Below are 21694 nucleotides of genomic sequence, written 5' to 3'. Positions count from 1 at the left end.
TGTCCGTTTTCCGTCCTCTTGTAGATCTTCTTACTGAGGATTGGGACTCTCCTATTTCTCCTTCCTCTTCTGATTCTTCAGATTCATGTTCTTCTTCCGCCGCTTCTAGATTCTTGTCGTTGGGATCTACAGCTCCTTTAGAGGAGGTTGAGGGGGTACCTTTTTCTGGTGGAGCTGATTTGTGGACCTCGGTCTCCTGAACCATTTCTGTCTCTTTTTGGAGCTCGATCTCCTGGGTGCCCTCTGTTTGCGAACTCAGAGGGTCAAATTTATTTGCATGCACAGTCTTGATCGGTATCTGATGGGCGGTAGATTGATGAGTCGCTTTGCCGGTAGGGCCTCCCGATTTCTGGTTTTTAGATTGAGCTTTGGATCTCTTGACCTGGTTCCATCCTTCCTCCCTCCCTTGCACCGTTTCTTTGTTGTTCGGGCAGTCTCTGGCGAAATGTCCATAAACATGACATTTCCGGCATTTGAAAGGTAGTTGTTCATAATCTAGTTTCTGAAGATGCGTCCAGCTTCCGACCTTTAGTGTGATGGCCTTTGGTAATCCCACTTCCAGGTCAACCTCAACGCAGATCCTGGCACAGTCATATTGATCCTTGTTATTTGCTCGGTCTATGAATTTCCCCAGGGCATTTCCGATATGACTCAGTGAGTCCCAATTCCAACAGTGAACCGGGAGGTTTGGGAGCCTGACCCATACCGGGACTGCTTTTGGTACATCAACTGTCGGATCAAAGTCCGGGGTCCAGTTGTTTAGGTACAGACCCTGAGGACCCATGAAGTAGGGTCCGTTTTGGAAGATCAGTTCCTTATCTTCCTTTGATGTAAATTCGAAGAGGAAAAATCCTCTCCCCAGAAAGTATGAGGTGACATTTTCTTTGATTAGCGGCGCCCAGTTCTTATTGACCCAGCTCTCGGTGGACTTTGGAGACGGCCATAGCCCTGTAAACTGGCCGATGAGGGCCCGTTCAGCTAACGACAGTGCAACTTGGATCGGGGTTTCTGGAGGAAGAGAAATCTCCGGGATTTCATCTAATTTTTTGACGAACTTCGCTGCATCGGATGTTCTCTTCTTTGGAAGGCCAGCCAGGAGCTGGGAGAAGGCCTCAGCAGGCGATCTCGGAGGAGGAGGCGGGGGGAGCGAAGGAGAGCCCAACCCCTCCATTGAATCAAACCCCAGGGGCTGGAGGATCAGCACCCGGCAGGGTCCATATATCGGCCTATTCTCTGCATGCAAGTCACAGGATCAGGAGGCTGAGGACCAGGGCCGATCCGCTGAAGCTGGCTCGCGCAGGTCGATTGCAGGGCGCTCAGGCGCAGTCGCAGTCCCTCAGGCGCAGTCGATCCTCCAAATTCTAAATCTTCTAAAGAGATATTATTTCTAAGGTTCCAAAGATCGGCCTATTCTCTGCATGCAGGATCAGGACAGGGCCGATCCGCTGTAGCTAGCTCGCGCAGGATTGCAGGGCGCTCAGGCGCAGAAAATTTTCCTGAAGGTATCCTTCTAGTAGAGATGTTGTAATGTTTAACATTTTGATTTAATTAAAATAATTAATAAAATAAATAAAATTCTCTAGCCCATAGGTTTTTTTCTATGGTATTATTCTCTAATGTGGCCTATTTAAAGGCTAATAATTAAAGCAGCGAAGATCCATCTTAATTCTGGATCTTTTCACTGTAAAAAAGTTTGCACCTCAAGAGACAGATTTGAACCCTCTTGGTTATTTTTGAAATTATATTTTCAAATGACAAATTTTGCAATATATATATATATATATAACTCTAAAATTGTTTCTGCTTGCTAAGAGATCGTCTTTCTAGACATAAGGAAATAGGTTAATGACACCAACCTCGAGGGATCTAGCAAGAGTTAAGCTTGCCCCCTTAGGAACCACCAACAGGTGGTGTGGTTTTCTCTAAATAATAGCGATGAGTCAACCTACATGAGGGGTAACATACAATGATGATTGTCCCCATTGTTGTTTTGACAACTTAGTTATCATAATTTTTCCCACTATATAAAGAAAATGACTTACCTACCCAGGCCACAATTTCTCTTGGACTACAAATTTAGTTGGAATTCAAAAATATGAAAATATAAGTGTTTGTATTTTTTTTAATGTTGGAAATGGGTTCAACACCCTCAAGAACCCTTGGAGCACCTAAAATTCTAAAACTTGACAATTTTAACCTAGATTTCCAAATAATTCAGTTAGATTTCGTCAAAATCATATAAAAAACACTTAAAATACAAATTTAATAATATAATATTACAATTTTATCAATAATTTAACAACCAAAATTTAAATGTCTTGAAAAACACTAAAAATACAAATTTAATAATATAATGTTACAATTTCATCAATAATTTAATAATACTTAAAAATATAAAAATATTTTAACTTGTCTCTTTTTAGTCATATTAGGTAATACTAGTCATTTTTACTTTTATTATACTTGCCCCAGGGATGGTATTACACATTCAATTTTGCTGCATTATTAGTTTGTCCGGAAAAGAAAAGTACAGGCAGAGCAAGTAATATGGTAAAAGGGAAGGTCATGGGTTTTATTCTGCTGCGATTGATCCTTTACGGGATTAGTAGTTCCGGTGCACCTCCCCACTATTATAGTTCTGATTCCTGCCGAGCCTTTGATACTTATGAGCTTGGTTTATGCTCTGACTTCAAGTCCTAGCTACGCTTCTTCTCTCACCTCTACCTACGATGCCTATGCCTTCGCTCTACCTGACTTTGTTCTTGGGGGGGGGAAATCTATTGCTCAAGGCTGCCCCTTCGTTGTGGGTTTCACCGCCTAAACTGATTTTGACAAAAAAACTTGTCTCTTTCTAGTCATATTAGGCAATACTAGTCATTTTTACTTTTATTATACTTGCCCCAGGGATGGTATTACACATTCAATTTCGTTGCATTATTAGTTTGTCTTTGACAAAAAAATTCTACGGTTTATCCATAATTTAAGATTGAGAATTCAATTTTTATTATTTAAATTTATTTATTTGTAAGGTGGGGATGGTATTACACATTCAATTTTGTTGCATTATTAGTTTGTGTTTGACAAAAAAATTCTACCATTTATCCATAATTTAACATTGGGAATTCAATTTTATTATTTAAATTTATTTATTTTTAAGATGATTGGTTGAGGTCTTATTATGAGCTATTTAGTAATTTCCATTTCTATCAGTGACTTGTTTTTTTCTTGCTTTAATTCAATTTTCTAATATTTCCATTTCCACAACTTTTAATTTTTTCTCTGTATTTTCAATTTAACATGACTTATTATTATATTAAAAACATAACAATTTTAATTACAAAAATTATATATATTAATTAAAAATAAAACACACACACATATATATTAAAGTGCATATATGTTAATATAAATAATATTAGTTAAATCATATTTCTTAATTTTTAATATGACTTTCAACTATACAGTATTTTATTAGTTGTTTTATTTTTGTGGTAAAATTTTATATTTTTGTTTTGAAATAGAATATTTTAATAATAGCTAGATAATCTTTTATCAAATATTTTTTTCTTCTTCTAAATTATATATTTTGTAAATCTAATTAATATAAATCAAGCCTATCATTAAGCCAAATATATCATTTTAAAAAATAAAATAAAAAAGGGTTAAAAAACCACCATAATCACTAAGACTACCCTTATTTAAGGCTCATGATTTCATTTAAGACTACCCTTATTTGACACGCATGATTTTATTTTATTAAAGAGAAGTGGGATAAAGTTATGGAATACTGAAGTTTAGACGGCTTTATCGGTTTCTAGGTTTTTGTTAACGGCTTTATCGGTTCTACGGTTTTTTGTTAACGGCTTTATCGGTTTCTACGGTTTTTGTTAAGTAACCACCCGGTTTGATCCAACAGCTTGTTGGTAATTTTAGAGATGATTGCAGAATAGTTTGGCCGAGTTGCAGAGGAATTTGAGTACTGACTGCTCTGTCACTCACTCATTAAAATAAATCTGCAAATTCCTACTACACGTTTCAGCGTAGATAGTGCCCATAATCACACCGACTTTGCTTCTCAAATAGTTGCTACAGGAGGCGCTGTTCTGACCTTTCACCAATTCCACCATCTATTTCATCTCTGAAACTCATCAAAAGGTAGGCGAATCGAAATCATATTTGTTGAATGTGAAATTATTTCTGAGAAAGAAAATGTCATATTTTTCAGAGATTGTATTAAATTACATCCACAATGTCCATGTGATACAGAATACATGAGGGCAAAAAGAAATTGAAAATTTAAAGACTATTTAGACGAGCTGAGTTTAAAAAGAAATTTCCCTTGTTTTTGCTTTTTTGTAATCAAATTTTATAATATAGGTCTTCATGTCATAGTTCCAAGGGTATAGCTCCTCCAAGTGCCAGAGGTTTTGAGGGGTTTTTATTTCTGAAACGACCCAGTACCTTGAGAAATCCTCGAATGGCCTGCATGTATGATTTCTGTGGATTTTTTTACTTCTCCATGTTATGGGCACAATGAAAATTTCCAGTATCTAATTAATAACTGTATAGATCTACATTTCAGAGTTCCAAGGGTTTAATTTCTGCAAGTGCCAGAGTTTTTCAGGGTTTTTGGTTTCTGAAACGATCCAGTATCTTGAAAAATGCTCGAATGGTCTATATGTATGGCTTTTGTGAATTTTTTTACTTGTCCAGGTTCCGGCCGCAATGAAATTCTCTAGGTTGTTTTGAATATAGTATACCAGTTCTGTGTATCATAAAAATGATTTTAAACCGCTTATTTTCTGGTCAAGGTCAAGGCAAAACATGGGGTAGAAATTTGAGATGCCTGGTATTGGTTCACCTGTCAGAGTTCCTACGGCATAGTTCCTCCATGCTCTACTGGTTTCCGAGGCTTTTGAAATGATGCAGAACCTTACAGTTTCCTAAAACGGCTTGAATCTACACCATCCGTGAATTTTCTTTACTTGATTGGATTCTGGGGACAATGAGCTTTTCTGGGGACATGCTTTAGGTATTTTCAGGGACTTTGAAGTGACAAAAAAACCTTGAAAAAACGTTTGGATCCACGAATCTCTGCATTCTGTGGATTTTTTCCTTCATCTGATTCCAATGACAATGAATTTTCCCGAACAGTTTTAGATAACCCCTATAATATGCCCTCCACCCCCGGTGTCTTAGTTACCCATATAATATGCCCTCACTCCTGGGTGTCATAGTTTTTGTACAAACATGCTGTAATGAAGCATTTTTCTTTTTCCATGGTTTTTTTTTTCAACTTCAATCCACCGTGGAAAAAACTGTAGATCAAAATTCTATCATGTGAAAAAGCATTGATATATTGTTATTTTGTTTGATCAGGCGAAATAGAATATATTCCGTCTTTTCTTAGCAAAATTCCTCACACCGAAATGCCGTTTACATTTCAGTTTCTTCTGATAGCGTTGTGAATTTGTCCATATGATCTGCAGGGCTTCTTGTGATTCCAGACATTTTGGAAAGATTTGAAGCTGTTTCAATGAATGGTTTAGCGGAATATTTTCTCGAGCAACTTAAAGAAGCCACGTTGTTGACAGTGGAAACTTCTATAATGTGTTGCACTCAGATTGACTCTTCCAAATTTATTTTCCAGGTGGGAGTGTGTTCTATTTTTATTCTTATTTGCAAAGAAAAGTGTATTTTAATGATAGGTATGATGTAGAGGTGCACCCAAATGCCATATATGAATTGCAGCAGCTTGTATGAATTGTTTAGAATTATGAGAAGAAGTGGTAGAATTATAAACATTGTTGAGACTTGTGATTATAAGGTAAAAGGGTCTTAAGAAAATATAAAAGGGTTTATATACCTTGGTTTTATAATTATATTTGCTTGGGTTTATAATATCTAGGGCTTATATAATTAAACACAAGGGTTGTATTATTAATAATAGTAGTAACCCCCAGCCACTTTGTACTATTGTTGACCGTCGGATCCATTGTGAGACGATTGAACAATGGTTTGGGTTTGTTTGCTATCAGATTTTAAAAAACAGTTTTGAAAATAAAACATTATTAAAAAACATAAAGAATGATTAATTATTAATTAATAAACAATTCTTGACCATTAGATCCATTGTTAGACACATAAAGAATGATTAATTATTAATTAGGCTGATAGGCCTTCCTTTGAAATAGACTTTCGTCGTCCTTTTCGTTCTCAGGTTGACACGTGGCGCCCATATTAGGCGGGCATCTGTCGTGATTTTTGTTTATTCTCAGCGCCGAGAACTTCCTGCTTTTCCTGCTTTCTGTTCGTTTGGTAGCATCTGTCTTGATTACTGTTTATTCACAGCGCCGAGAACTTCCTGTTTGGTAGCATTATTGCTGGGTGGCATTATTGCTCAACACTCTTCAAAACCCAGTTATGCGGTCCCTGTTTTGCGGTGCACACATTCGTGGCTTGAAACCCCTGTTCTGCGATGCACGATCAACAGATTTGTGCTTTGGAAACCTTGTTCTGCGGTTTTCGTGCTTCCATGACCTTAGAACTTCTTGCTTTTCCTGCTTTCTGTCCGGTTGGTAGCATCTGTCCTGATTTCTGTTTATTCACAGCGCCGAGAACTTCTTGTTTGGTAGCATTATTGCTGATTTGTGCTTTGGAAACCCTGTTCTGCGGTTTCCGTGCTTCCATGACCTTAGAACTTCCTGCTTTTCCTGCTTTTCGTCCGTTTGGTAGCATCTGTCTTGATTTTTGTTTATTCACACCGCCGAGAACTTCCTGTTTGGTAGCATTATTGCTGGGTGGCATTATTGCTCAACACTCTCTAAATCCTAGTTATGCGGTCCCTGTTTTGCGGTGCACACATTCGTGGCTTGAAACCCCTGTTCTACGATGCACGATCAACAAATTTGTGCTTTGGAAACCCTGTTCTACGGTTTCCGTGCTTCCATGATCTTATCGGCAGCCTTCTTCGATCAAACTTCATCGACAAACAGACAACCCTGTTTGACAATCTCACAAAGTATAGCAGTGTTCAAACTGATAGAGGAGCCTGGTTTGACAATCTCACGAATGGAGCTGGAAATCGTGAGCCGGAGCTGTTGTTTAGAATACATCTGCACAACATCATTTCTTCCAGGTCAGGGCCTTTTTCAACTACTTTGTTTCTCTTTCCTTGCCATATCATCTCTCTCAGTCCTGTTTTGCTTCCTAGCGATTTGCTGGACGGACTGGCCTAATTTCCACTGTATAAAAGTTTGAACCATTCCAAAGATAAATCGAACCCTTGTTTTCATTGCTTGTATTCTCAGAAGCCCGGGTCTATTCTCTCCCTTTGCTTGGGCAATCACTCGGCTCTGTCCGAACATTGCCACTGTTTCTTGAAATTGAATTTGCGAAAATCAAAATAGATAGTTTGGCGAAACTGGGCCGTTGAAATTTTCGTCTAGAGTACGCAAGGGAAAGTTTATATTAGCAGGGCATCGTGAGAATCTGAGATTACCAGCGTATGCACGCACATAACACAGCCTGAGAATCTGAGTTTACCGGGATATGCACGCACATAGGCATTCTTGTATATTCGTAAATTTTATCCATTTATTTTGGCGAAATTGAAAGACGTTTGACTTCTCCCATCTATAATTTCCCACCCTGTAATACTTGAGATTGAAAGAGATTCAGACAAAGAAATATAGCATTACCTTGGTTCTGTCGTCGATCCAATTGGGATGACATAGAGCGAAATACAACTCTTTCTTGGAACAGATTTCTAAAGTCGAATCCATCTGTGCAAGAAGGTGGAGAAGAATCTTGTCCCACACAGAGTCCGAATTGCCGGCCGAACTGAATCTCTGATTGACAACAAACATCTCTAGGTGTGGTGATATGCAGCTCTCTAGCAAATCCCCCATTGTTATCGTCATCCCTTTCTTGCTCTCCTCCATCAACTAGGTTAGATTACAATAACAAGATACTAGAGTAGTTTCTTTGTTCGGATTCGCTTCCTCACTCTTCTCTACCCAATGTGAGGCCAACTCTTCTCTACCAGAGTAGTTTCTTTGTTCGGACTTGTACGAGAAGAAGTTTTTATAGTATTCTCTCCTTCCAATTTATTGATAAATTCATAAATAAATTCATGTTCATTCATGTTCATCTCCTTAAGGCTGATCTGAAAAGGTTAGCTTCCAGGCCACGGTATAAATTCATGCTTATCTATTTCATAGACCTAAAATGCATGTCCAGGTAAATTGACGATTGTCTCTTTATAAGATCTAGGAATGTTTGCTTACAGCTTGTTGACCTTCTGACGTTCGATAAAATGCTTTTTCATCTGAAAGAGCTTAATGCAGGCTGCAACTGTTAATTGTGCATGCAAATTTAACTTATATTAAGCTAACCTTATTCTTACCACAAACCAGCTTTGTATACCCATATTTAATAGGCAAAATTGGAGCAAAACAGGCTGGACTGTAAGTTGGAGGTTAAATTCAAGAGGAAATTACGTTTGTTGCAAGCACTTTTTGAAAGTGTGGAAGTGTTTCACTCATTATGGCCCAGCCTGGTTGATTTTATTGCCTATATTAGCTTTTTATTCTGAGGATCCATGTTTACAGATTATTTGAATGAGTAATTATATAGAAGGCAAATGGTTGGCATACAGATCAAAAGACAAATTGCTCTGGCATACCAAAAAAATGCTGTCACTTTCATTTTCATTTTATTTGGAGTTATTGTACTTCAGAGCTAAGAACTTCCTTCAACAACATGCCTTGTGCAACATGACTTTCCTTCAACAACATGCCTTGTGCAACATGACTTTCCTTCAACAACATTCCTTGTGCAACATGACTTCTCTTCAACAACTTATGCTATGAGACAATCTTCTATACACTTTCTTTGTGTTAAACTTGCTCTTTTTTTGAACAAAAACAGTTAAATTTATATTTTAAAAAACTGTGGCTAAACCATAAGCGTAGGTTTACAAGAAATATATACTTTTAGGCAGACATACCCTAGAGTGCACAGATAAGTATAAATTATCCAAAAAATATTGTGGAGGCCTATCCATGTCATTCTACTCTGAATTCTGCATGTGTGCTGCTTAAGAAACTGACATACTAACAATACTTATTCTCCAATTTATTGATAAATTCATAAATAAATTCATGTTCATCTCCTTAAGGCTGATCTGAAAAGGTTAGCTTCCAGGCCTTGGTATAAATTCATGCTTATCTATTTCATAGACCTAAAATGCATGTCCAGGTAAATTGACGATTGTCTCTTTATAAGATCTTCACAGCCTGTTGACCTTCTGACGTTCAATAAAATGCTTTTTCATCTGAAAGAGCTTAATGCAGGCTGCAACTGCTAATTGTGCATGCAAATTTAACTTATATTAAGCTAACCTTATTCTTACCACAAACCAGCTTTGTATACCCATATTTAATAGGCAAAATTGGAGCAAAACAGGCTGGACTGTAAGTTGGAGGTTAAATTCAAGAGGAAATTATGTTTGCTGCAGGCACTTTTTGAAAGTGTGGAAGTGTTTCACTCATTATGGCCCAGCCTGGTTGATTTTATTGCCTATATTAGCTTTTTTATTCTGAGGATCCATGTTTACAGAAGGGAAATGGCTGGCATACAGATCAAAAGACAAATTGCTCTGACATACCAAAAAAATGCTGTCACTTTCATTTTCATTTTATTTGGAGTTATTGTACTTCAGAGCTAAGAACTTCCTTCAACAACATACCTTCTGTAACACGACTTTCCTTCAACAACATGCCTTGTGCAACATGACTTTCCTTCAACAACATTCCTTGTGCAACATGACTTCTCTTCAACAACTTATGCTATGAGACAATCTTCTATACAGTTTCTTTGTGTTAAACTTGCTCTTTTTTTGCACAAAAACAGTTAAAATTTATATTCTAAAAAACTGCGGCAAAACCATAAGCGTAGGTTTACAAGAGATATATAGTTTTAGGCAGACATACCCTAGAGTGCACAGACAAGTATAAATTATCCAAAAAATATTGTTGAGGCCTATACATGTCATTCTACTCTGAATTCTGCATGTGTGCTGCTTAAGAAACTGACATACTAACAATACTATTAGACAAAACATGGTATGAGCACACATTTTCAGAGAAAATTTTGATTGTGCACACCTAAGGATAGGTAGGAGGCAAGGTCATTCAAAGCCCTTCCTTGCAGTCCATGAAATTACATGGGTTAGTAAGGCTAAAATTATATCGAAACTGCCCACATTTTTTCCCCTTGCACATCATACTCCATTTGCCTCTTTGTAACTTTGTACGAAAAGAAAATGGGAATTGAATTACTCCTCTTTCTACAGATCGTTGCAATTAGATGGGTTGGTCAGGCTGCAAATAAATAGAAACTGCCCATGATAGTCTGCAGTCTAGCCACAGTTGTGTGACTGATGGAATCTGATTGTTGTTATGGTCTGGATGCTGTTTTCAGGGTTCTGTTTCTGACAAGAGGGAGGACCCATATAGCTGTTATTACAAACATGAGCTTGGCCCCAGATAGTTCTTCTAGATGCCTGGACTGAATGAATGTGTGAACTTTCAGATTCAATAGCTATACATAATGTTTGAATAGCGTGTTCGTTATATGCAATGGCTGTTATTCAACATATGTTTAATGAAAGTGATTCCCTATAATGTGCAAAAATGCACAAGCACAACAAGTACACCCGAATATAGCGTATTAAAACAAAAAAAATTCTGCATTGTTCAGAAAATAGTTAATATATCATGAATTATGCACAAGATTCACAAAAGAAGCACACTGCTTCCATGTGATGGGTCTCACACTGCCTGCCCTAAGTGTGGGCACTTTATGTCGATGCCTCCAAGGCCTACTAATATGAACCACTTATAAAAAATTATTACAAAGCCATAAGGAGTCCAGTCAGCCTTTAAAAAGGGTCTGCAAAGGGTAAATTAAGTGAGCGAAATACATGGCAATTGCCTTGATTGTACCACATCTCTTAATGGGTAGGATCAATATTAGGGATGGCTGGCAAATGTTCCTATTTCATTGATGTTTTGACGGTATTGTAAGACTATAAGGATCTTTGAGTCGCTTGAGGTACTTCCTAATTTGCACAATATGTACCTTGTCACTAATTTATATTCTAAAAAACTGTGGTTAAACCATAAGCATAGGTTTACAAGAAATATATAGTTTTAGGCAGACATACCCTAGAGTGCACAAACAAGTATAAATTATCCAAAAAATATTGTGGAGGTCTATCCACGTCATTCTACTCTGACTTCTGCATGTGTGCTGCGTAAGAAACTGACATACTAACAATACTATTAGATAAAACATGGTGTGAGCACACATTTTCAGAGAAATTTTGATTGTCCACACCTAAGGATAGGTAGGAGGCGAGGTCATTCAAAGCCCTTCCTTGCAGTCCATGAAATTACATGGGTTGGTAAGTCTAAAATTATATTGAAACTGCCCACATTCTTTCCCCTTGCACATCATACTCCATTTGCCTCTTTGTAACTTTGTACGAAAAGAAAATGGGAATTGAATTACTCCTCTTTTTGTAGATCGTTGCATTTAGATGGGTTGGTCAGGCTGCAAATAAATAGAAACTGCCCATGATAGTCTGCAATCTGGCCACAGTTGTGTGACTGATGGAATCTGATTGTTGTTTTTGTTTGGATGCTGTTTTCAGGGTCCTGTTTCTGACAAGAGGGGGGACCCAGATAGCTCTTGTTACAAACATGAGCTTGGCCCCAGATAGTTCTTCTATATGCCTGGACTGAAGGAATGTGTGAACTTTCAGGTTCAATAGCTATACATAGTGTTTGAACTTTGAATATCGTGTTCGTTATATGCAATGGCTGCTATTCAACATATGTTTAATGAAAGTGATTCCCTATAATGTGCAAAAATGCACAAGCACAGTGAGTACACCTGAATATAGCATATTAAAAAAAATAATGTGCATTGTTCAGAAAATAGTTAATATATCATGAACTATGCACAAGAATTGGGCACTTTATGTCGATGCCTCCAAGGCCTACTAATATGAACCACTTATAAAAAATTATTACAAAGCCATAAGGAGTCCAGTCAGCCTCTAAAAAGGGTGTGCAAAGGGTAAATTAAGTGAGCAAAATACATGGCAATTTCCTTGATTGAACCACGTCTCTTAATTTGTAAGATCAATATTAGGAATGGCTGGGAAATGTTCCTATTTCATTGATGTTTTGACGGTACTGTAAGACTATAAGGATCTTTGAGTCGCTTGAGGTACTTCCGAATTTGCACAATATGTACCTTGTCACTGAATCAAATAACAAGCATTTTGTTAATGTGGTCTACCTTGGGTGGTTAATATGAGAGGTTATTCTCCTCCCCATGTAGGTTGTGCCCTTATTATTGTTTAACCATTAAAAGTTAGCCTTGTTAGATTAGATTCTGCATTCATATCACATCTTCTTTGACTAGAATTTTGTATTGTGGTGAAAGTGATGAATTGCAGGTACTCCTATCACGGGAAAAAGAAACCTCTTGTTAATATTATGGAGACAACCTTGACAACGAATGCCATTCCTCTATCGCTGAATGGTTGCACCGAGATTCAACCACTACTTCAGATAATCAATGTTGGTTTTGTTACCTCATTGAAAACAACATCCTCGCACTTCCACATTACTCTATCTGATGGAACACATCAACATAAGACTTTGCTACCATCCGCATATGGCCCACAAATTGTATCGGGAGACATCCAAATTGGCTCAATATTTCTGCTTAAAAGAGCAGCTTGCACAATGCTCCAAAACTCCTTGTAAGGCCCACCATTTGAAATCACCCTCTTTTACTTTTTCCCTTCTAAACGCTTTTTGCATTAAAAGAAGGAAAATGGAATCTTCATTAATTCATTTCTCATTTGTTTACATAAGGTCCATCCGAGTGGTTGAGCTTGAAGTTGTGATGCGCTCAGCAGCATTGATGAAGGACGCATCGACGCTACAACATGCACAGGCGGGTTCATCCCAATTTAGCTCTTCGTCAGCTGAAGATACCTTGCCCTCTGTAGTTACTCCACCAAATACGGCAACAACTACAACAATTCCATTCACGGCACTCAACCCTTACCGAAAATATTGGTCAATCCAAGGTAGGGCATTTGCAAAAACATCATTGAAGGCGTACAACAATGTGCGAGGCTCAAGAAAAGTTTTTGGATTTGACCTTATCAATCGTGATAAGGAAGAGATCCACCTTTCTGCATTTGCCGAACTGGCCGAATCTCTTTACAATCTAATCTAATTCAAGTTGGGCAACTATACATTGTTTCAGATGGCACAGTCTGCATTTGCCGAACTGGCCGAATCTCTTTACAATCTAATTCAAGTTGGGCAACTATACATTGTTTCAGATGGCACAGTGAGAGAAGCAAATTCAAACTACAACCACCTCAAGAACAAATCGGAAATTTACTTGTTTGCTGCTTCCACTATCAATCCATGTCCCATAGATGATCCAACGTTTCTTTACCAGAGCTTTCACTTCAAGACTATTGCTGAAATAAAAAGTGCAACTCCAAATACGAATGTGGATGTCATTGGTGTTGTTACCTCCACTTCACCTGCATCAACAATTCGACAAAAAGATGGAAGTGAAACATTAAGGAATAAACTCATGTTAAAGGACAAGTCAGGTTTTAGCATTGATGTAACATTATGGGGAGACCATTGTGACTATATAGGACAGAATGTTTTTGAATTCTACTCTTTCGACAACCCACTAATCCTTGCAAACAAAGGAGGTCGCATATCTGAATTAATGGCACCACAATAGGGACGATACCAACAAGCACTCTCACAATAAATCCACAAGTTGAAGAAACTCACCAACTACATGCATGGTTCCGTGAAACAGGCTATAGCTCTTTTTCTCCATCTTTGAGTAGAAACTATGGTGTTGCTTCAAAACGTGCCCTACCACGAAAGACGTTTCATGAAATTGCTGGCATGCAGCCCTCCGATAAAACAATTTGGGTTTCAGTTCGAGCAACAATTATTGCTCTTCATATGGACGACTTCTACTTTCTAGCATGTTCATTAGATTTCAATGGAAAACAATGCATGAAGAAGGTTGTGGAGCATTCTAACAATCTTTGGCATTGTACAAAATGTAACGGTGACTTCCCAGAATGTGACTACCGTTACAAACTTAAAATTGAGCTACATGACCACATCGCGAATCTACAGAACGTCATAGTTTTCAATGATGCAGGGAACGAGCTCATGGGCATCACGGCAAAAGGCCTGTTCCTGCTTTCTATCGAACCAACTGACCTACAGGAAATTTGTGGCCGAATTTCAGGGCACCGCTTCCAGCTAACATTTTCCATTAACGCAGATTACTTCAACGGTGTTCAACGCTTGCAACCAATACTGATCAATTCAGAAGAAATTCAATATGCCTCTGCATGCAAGGAAGCACTCACTGACATTCAAGCAATGTCCACTTCAAAACGACCTATTGTTCGCCGCCTTTGAGCTGTTTCTTAGGGTTTCTTCTACCATGCCTGTTTGTACATAAACAAACATTTCCACACAACTAATTGTTTCATCTTGTTGTAAATTACACACCCATGTTATTATGATGCAACCTGTAGCTTTCACTGCAAATACTCTCTTCCAGTCATTCCAAAATATGTATGTTTGCCATTTACATTTTACACAATATAGATATCAACATTTGTAAAGAGATACTACATATGTTTCTCGTTCGTTGTCTACATGCTATACATTGATCTCTTGCTTGCTAAGCTATTCATTTTATCGCTCAAACATGTCAAACAAAAAAAAATTTGAAGAAGAAGGAACAAATTTTTTTTAATCTTGTTTCTCTCCTCTCAATGATAGATGCCGAAATAACATATGATTTCATAGCATTCCTAATTGCATGTTTTCCTTCTACCTAATCTACCTACCTTCACCGATTTTGAAATAAATAAATATTAATTCTATGTTCAAAATATAATGTTTTAATTTCACAATGGATTTACACCCAGTAAAATGAGATACCAAACATGCACTACTTGTTTACGAAAACTAACAATTATTACTTGTACTTGTTTAGATATGCCAACAGGCAATCAAATTGCGGCCAAAAACAAGTGGCGGCGTATTCTTTATGCACAACAAAAGGATCGAATAAATGCACACCTTCGACTACTTTATGAAAACCACAACAACCCTACTACTTCCTCTACATCCCTTCCCACCTCAAATGCTCTCCCACCTATACAAACCAACCCACCATCCCTTCCCACCTCAAATGCTCTCCCACCTATGCAAACCAACCCACTGCACATTCATCAAATCCAGTATAACCCTCCCCTTAATGAAGAACATCGTCGCTTTCGAGAAAGGATTGATGGACTTTCTACCTTGCATGTTTGCACAATATGCAAGGAAGCATACCCAGGAATGAAAACAAAGCTTTTCCACGGTAGACTCTCTTGTTTTCGTTGTGCATCATCTAAATCTACCAATCGTTTTTCTGAACTAAACAACATGGACCCTGAAGAACAACCTATGTCCTTCACCAATTAACACAAGTCGAAGAAATGCTCATTGCATGTGTCAACCCCATTCTACAAGTCACTCATTTTCGTGGTGGTCAATACAAATATAGTGGCCATACAATTAGCTTCCCTCAAGACATCACCACTATCGCCAAATACTTACCCCGAATGCTGTCTACTTAGACATTCTCATTGTGAAAAGGCAAAATCCAATTGAAAAGGCTTACGAATTTTTCGTTTGCAAATCACGTGTCCTTGCAGCCCTTGAATACAAAATAAAATATGACCCTTACTACCGTGATGTTCAATTCAATTCATCTGCAATTTCTGCGCTGCCAGATCACCCTACAGACATTTTTTCTCTTCTCCACAGTGTAACCACCTCCTCTTTTGAACCCCATCAAACCACTACTGATTCTACTTATAATCCTGATGTCATGCTACCTCCATTAGAAATCCAACCCTCTTCTTTCGTTCCAGTACTCCCAAATTCATGTACTGAGCGTGAACACATTTGTAACTATTTGCACTTGACCCATTCAAATTCAACAAGCTCTATCGATTGGCCCCCAATATCTTTAACTGCTATAAATGAATACAACACCATCGACCTCTTTGCCATGGCATTCCCCACACTCTTCCCTACAGGCACCGCAATGATCATGCAACCAAGACTTACAAAAGTTGAAATGCATGAATATGCTTTATACTTGTTGCACTACCATGATAACCGCTTTGGCCAACACCCAAGATTTCGCTACTATCTTTATAACATTCTAATGCGCCACCGTAGCCAAGCAACAGCTAGTGTTTTCGTGAAGAAGTACATTGAGAACAACTTGCCAACAACGGTTTCAGACCTACGCCAGTGTCTTCATGACTCTCCAGATTCAAGATTACCAGAGCAAATAATGCGGTTCGGTTCAGCTCTACGAGGAACACGGTCTTTCTGGAACAAACGACGATCTGAGCTGACTGACATGATCACGCAAATAGGCAGCCCAACATTCTTCTTCACTCTCAGTGCAACTGATACTAAATGGCATGACTTGCACATGATCATGCCCACCAGTGTTCCTTCCAATTCAGTCAACCCCTTCCAATGGAAAATCCAAAACATAATAAAAAACCCACATCTAACAACCCAATATATGCATTGTAGATTTACAATTTTCCTTGAAGAAATCCTGCAAAAAGGCCTCCATGCAACCGACTACTAGTGCAGGTATTATTTAATATCCATTTCCCTCTACATTATTTTTATACATTGCATATATATGTATTAACCAAATGTAACCTTCATATTATATTCAGATACGAATGGCAACAGGATCCGTACACATTCATGGCTTCCTCTGGCTACAAAATGCACCAAACATGGACACACTTGATTGGGACAATGCATTAGAAGTTGCTAATGCACAGAAATTTTTTGACCACTACGTAACTGCTAGGAATCCACGTCAGGCAGAACATCGAAATATTCCACTTCACTAGTCAACAATTCATAGCCCGTGTCTCCTTGACACAGCAGCAATATTCGCGTCCAATCAGTTTGACGACTATACAGAGCTCGTCAACTACGTTCAGCGTCATACAAAGTGTCATGAATCTTTTTGTCTTCGTAAGAAAGACAATGTGCTTAGCTGCCGATATGGAGTATCGTGGGAATTGAAGTCTACTTCTTTGCTTTTCATTGATGATAAAGGTCATAAAACCTATGTCCCAGCTCGCAATGATGAAAGATTAAATATTCACAATGCCGATCTACTCTCTATTTGGAGAGCAAATGTTGATTGCCAACCAGTCTTTTCTCGCCATGCTGTATTGAAATATATTTCAAAGTATGCAACAAAAGCAGAGACAAGATCTGAGAGCTACCGTCAAATGCTATCACGACTATCACAAAGTGCCCTTCCAGAAGCACCTACTGGTGCTGTCATCCGAAAACTCCTTACAGAAACCATTGCAGATAGAGACATTGGTGCACAAGAAATATGCCATATGTTACAAAAGCTACCTCTCTCTCTTTGCAGTCGTACATTCCGTTCTTTGAATTCAATAGGGCTGTTTTCAAACGTGTTTCACAAGATACTGAAAATCCTAGTTCCACACCAAACTTTATCGTTGCATATATGAACAGGCCTGCCTCACTAGAACCCCTGCCCCTCCTTGAAGCTGCTCGCTCGTGGTCATATTCTGCCCAGTGGAGAAAAAACCAATGGAAACACATATTCACCCTAATGATTGTACATGTCTTGCCCCGTTACAATGTCATTCCTTCCTCTGCTTCCCCTTCTTATGCCACCTTCTGCTGGAGTAAATTACTCTTGTATTTTCCTTTCGAACACTCCCTGATGATATTGGTTCAACTGATGCAGAAATTATTGCACACTAGGAACAAAAAAAGGGTACATATACACCATGGCATGTCCATCGAGAAACCGAGAACCCACAAAGCCCACCTACTGAAGATCAAACTACCCCACACACCCCCCCTGATTCCAAGCAGATGAATGAATGGCAAATCCTCTCTCAACTACACCCAAGTTACAATATTGCAATTGATGACCTCGACATGATTGGCTACCGCGACTTCGATGTCAACCACAATTGGTCACAAAATACTCTCCTTCCCCCTTTGCAAGAAACTGCCATAAACTTCATTGAATTCAACCGCTCAACCATTCAAAACCAACATCATTCTTTTTCCAACCTTCCCCATGATCATACATTATCCCCTACCCAAAACATAGTTTTTCCCGCTGTTTTTTCGCACTTCAAAACCCCTTCGCCAAAACCCTCATGCAAAATCATCATACAAGGAATAGCTGGCACAGGAAAATCCCATTTGATTAAATGTCTGCACCAAGCATTTGTGGAAAACTCACCAGCAAACAAAAACCCTTTATTGTTACTTGCACCAACCGGCGTTGCAGCTTTCAACATAAATGCCCTCACAATTCACTTTGCCCTTCGTATCCCTATCCAGACAATGCATCCTCTCGAAGGCCAACCGCTCCTACACCTGCAAGAGAAACTCCGTCATGTAGAATACATCCTCATTGATGAAATGAGCTTTATTGGTCCAAAAATGCTTTCTCGCATTGACGATCGTCTAAGAGAGGCATTCCCTCTTCATCGGAATGCACCATTTGGTAATCGCTCAATTATCCTTGTCGGAGATTTAGGCCAACTACCACCTGTAAAAGACATTCCTTTATACGCTGGGACATCACGTGGCACTGCACTTTGGCGCAACTTCGACATATTCATAACACTTTCAACCATTTTCCGTCAACAAGGAGCTAGCCCGTCCCAGGTTGCTTTCCGGCAAATACTTGCAAATCTTAGCAATGGAATATCTACACTTGAAGATTGGCAACACCTAATGTCAAGAACAAGTTTGTCTCTTACACATGAAGAGAAATGCACATTCGAAGAATCCATGCACCTATTCGCAAAAAACAACGCAATTGTCTTGCATAATAAGAAAATGCTTAAAAAATTGAACATCCCAGTAGCGCTTTGCTCTGCGGAACAACAAAGGCAAAAAACTCCTGCTACAACAGAAGATGAGCATCTGCCTGCAAAGGTGCTCTTATGTATTGAACAAAAAGTTATGCTCACCAGTAACTTATGGGTACATGCAGTCCTCGTCAATGGCGCACTTAGGATGGTCATCTCAATATTTTATTCAATTGGCTCAAAGCCCCCAGCATTACCATCCTTTGTGGTTGTTGACTTTAGACAATACAGAGGAACACCGTGGGACATTTCACACCCAACATATGTACCCATTTCTCCCATCACAAGGGGTACACGCCGTTAGATACCACTTCAAATGGCATGGGCTTTAACGATACACAAGTCACAAGGAATGACATTAGAGAAAGCAACAGTGGACATCGACACCAGAGAACGCCAAGGGCTAACATTCACTACAATTTCAAGAGTGCGGTCACTAGCAGACATACACATCAATCCAGCATTCCCGTTCTCACGCATTGCACAAATGCACAAGAATCCATATCTTAAGCGTAGACAGCAAGAGGAATCATTCCTTGCATCAAAATCTATTCAGGATAATACACTTTAGCCAATCGTACAACCTGTCTTCCAGAATTACCCACATGGTAAACACCACTCACTACATAACCAAGTTTCACATAGATTTGCTTGCTATTACATTTAGTTTCATATGATTTTATACTCGTTTGGAATCGTTTAATTTATTTTGAATATTCAAACAAAATCGTCAAACATATTCATTGTCACTTACAATGTTTCCTTTTTGGATGGCAACAGGTATGGATACATGCTACCTACGAAGGTTGTATGAGTGTTGCGGAGAAATTCAGCAACAGGAACTTACGGTACAAGATATGCAGACAAGGATCTTGCCACAACAATCATTGCCACTTTACCGTTTGTGCCCAGCCATACTGGCACAATATGGCACCACAATAAACACTAACTGGTGTTGCCGATGCCATGGCCCATCATGCATATATGATTAGCTGCTCATTCTCAATTACAAGGCAACAGTATGGATACATGCTACCTACGAAGGTTGTATGAGTGTTGCGAAGAAATTCCGCAACAGGAACTTATGTTACAAGATATGCAGACAAGGATCTTGCCACAACAATCATTGCCACTTTACCGTTTGTGCCCAGCCATTAAGTTGTTAAAGAAAATAAGGAAAATACTTAAGATAACAATTCACATCCATGAAAGGGATGCACACAGGCAAATGCGCCATCAATTTCAGGAACAACTGGCACAATATGGCACCACAATAAACACTAACTGGTGTTGCCGATGCCATGGCCCATCATGCATATATGATTAGCTGCTCATTCTCAATTACATCTCTATATGATAGAATGCTTTTATTGTACATATGTTTAGAGGCCAATGAATACTTTCATTGTATATATGTTTAGTTATAACTTACCAAACACATCTCTATGTGTAGAGTGACTTTTCTCTGTCGACGTTAGGGTTTTTAGATTATTATGTTGAGCATTTTAGCTCTGGCCGGAACCAAACTCTGTTGTTTTGTTCTCGTTTTTGTTAAGATCCATTTATGCAATTCATGGAATTACAGTGTTTAAATTTCTCTTCATAATTTACAGTGGTTATATTCTCCACTGAGTTTTGTATGGCTGTGAATGTAATCAGTAAATAGGTTGGGCGTTATCCTTTTCCTGTACTGTTGGTTTAACAGGTTACTTGTAGTATACATATATGCATTTTGGTATTTTATGGCTAAACACTTGGTTTGAAATAGTTCTGCAATCAAATCTTGCATGTTGGGCATGTAAATAATTCCATTTTTGAAATCACAAAGGATGATCCAGTTTTATGTTGCCTTCCCATGTCATGACTGGCTGCTTCATCATCCCCAAGAATTTTTAGCAGATGGCAATGCATCTCAATGTGGTCCGGAAATCTTGTCTGTGCAACAAATATGCATACAGTTTTTAGACTAGATCAAGAGCCTACTACAGACCAATACCCTACTTTTACGTTGTATCATTTTAGTTTACACACACATTAATCATAATAACTATGGTGTACCTTGTGTCAAACACTTAAACTTGTTTCTAGAAGTGGAGCCCAGAAAAACTCCACAGAAGCATCATAATCCTTTTAAGAGAGAAGATTGTAAGACTTCATTACTCACCATATAATCAAATGCACAACTATCCATGGAAACTACATATTCAGCCTACCAGGGCCTTGACTATTGAAGCTTGTTGACTAACAGTTTTCTTATTGCTAGGAAACATTGCTCGAAACATGCAGACCATGGATTCCCATTGGTTTTGACTTATTGAGTCTCCAACAAACATTAATCGCTTTCCTCTTAACCGCTCTAGCAGATTTTTGGCATTGAAAGTGAAACACCATATACAGAAAAGTCCAAATCCTTTTATTCTCATATACAATATCACCCTGTTTTTTATCCATTTATTTTCATATGTTCCACCAAGTTTCTGGGACGTCAGGACATGGGAATATGTCTGGGGGACATGTGGCGATTCCCTCAAAATTTAGGAAACTCACAGGTGGTATCGGAGTGCCTGAAAT

General features: G+C 38.5%; 1 long non-coding RNA gene across 1 annotated transcript; it reads left to right on the top strand.

Annotated features, from left to right (window-relative positions):
• The first annotated feature begins 3835 nt into the window (after positions 1 to 3835).
• LOC149216758 (uncharacterized) lies at positions 3836 to 20870 on the top strand. The gene is made up of 3 exons (XR_016250596.1): positions 3836 to 4155; positions 5490 to 5650; positions 19904 to 20870. It is a non-coding gene; the product is annotated as an uncharacterized LOC149216758 (long non-coding RNA).
• The last annotated feature ends 824 nt before the right edge of the window (positions 20871 to 21694 follow it).

The sequence above is a fragment of the Pinus tabuliformis genome, chromosome 1_1 (genome assembly GCF_031772625.1).
Source record: "Pinus tabuliformis cultivar Carrire ecotype Pingquan chromosome 1_1, CPIR1, whole genome shotgun sequence".
NCBI classification, from domain to species: domain Eukaryota; kingdom Viridiplantae; phylum Streptophyta; class Pinopsida; order Pinales; family Pinaceae; genus Pinus; species Pinus tabuliformis.
The sequence above is the reverse complement of the archived record's forward strand: the minus strand, read 5'-3'. Positions and strand labels throughout refer to the sequence as shown.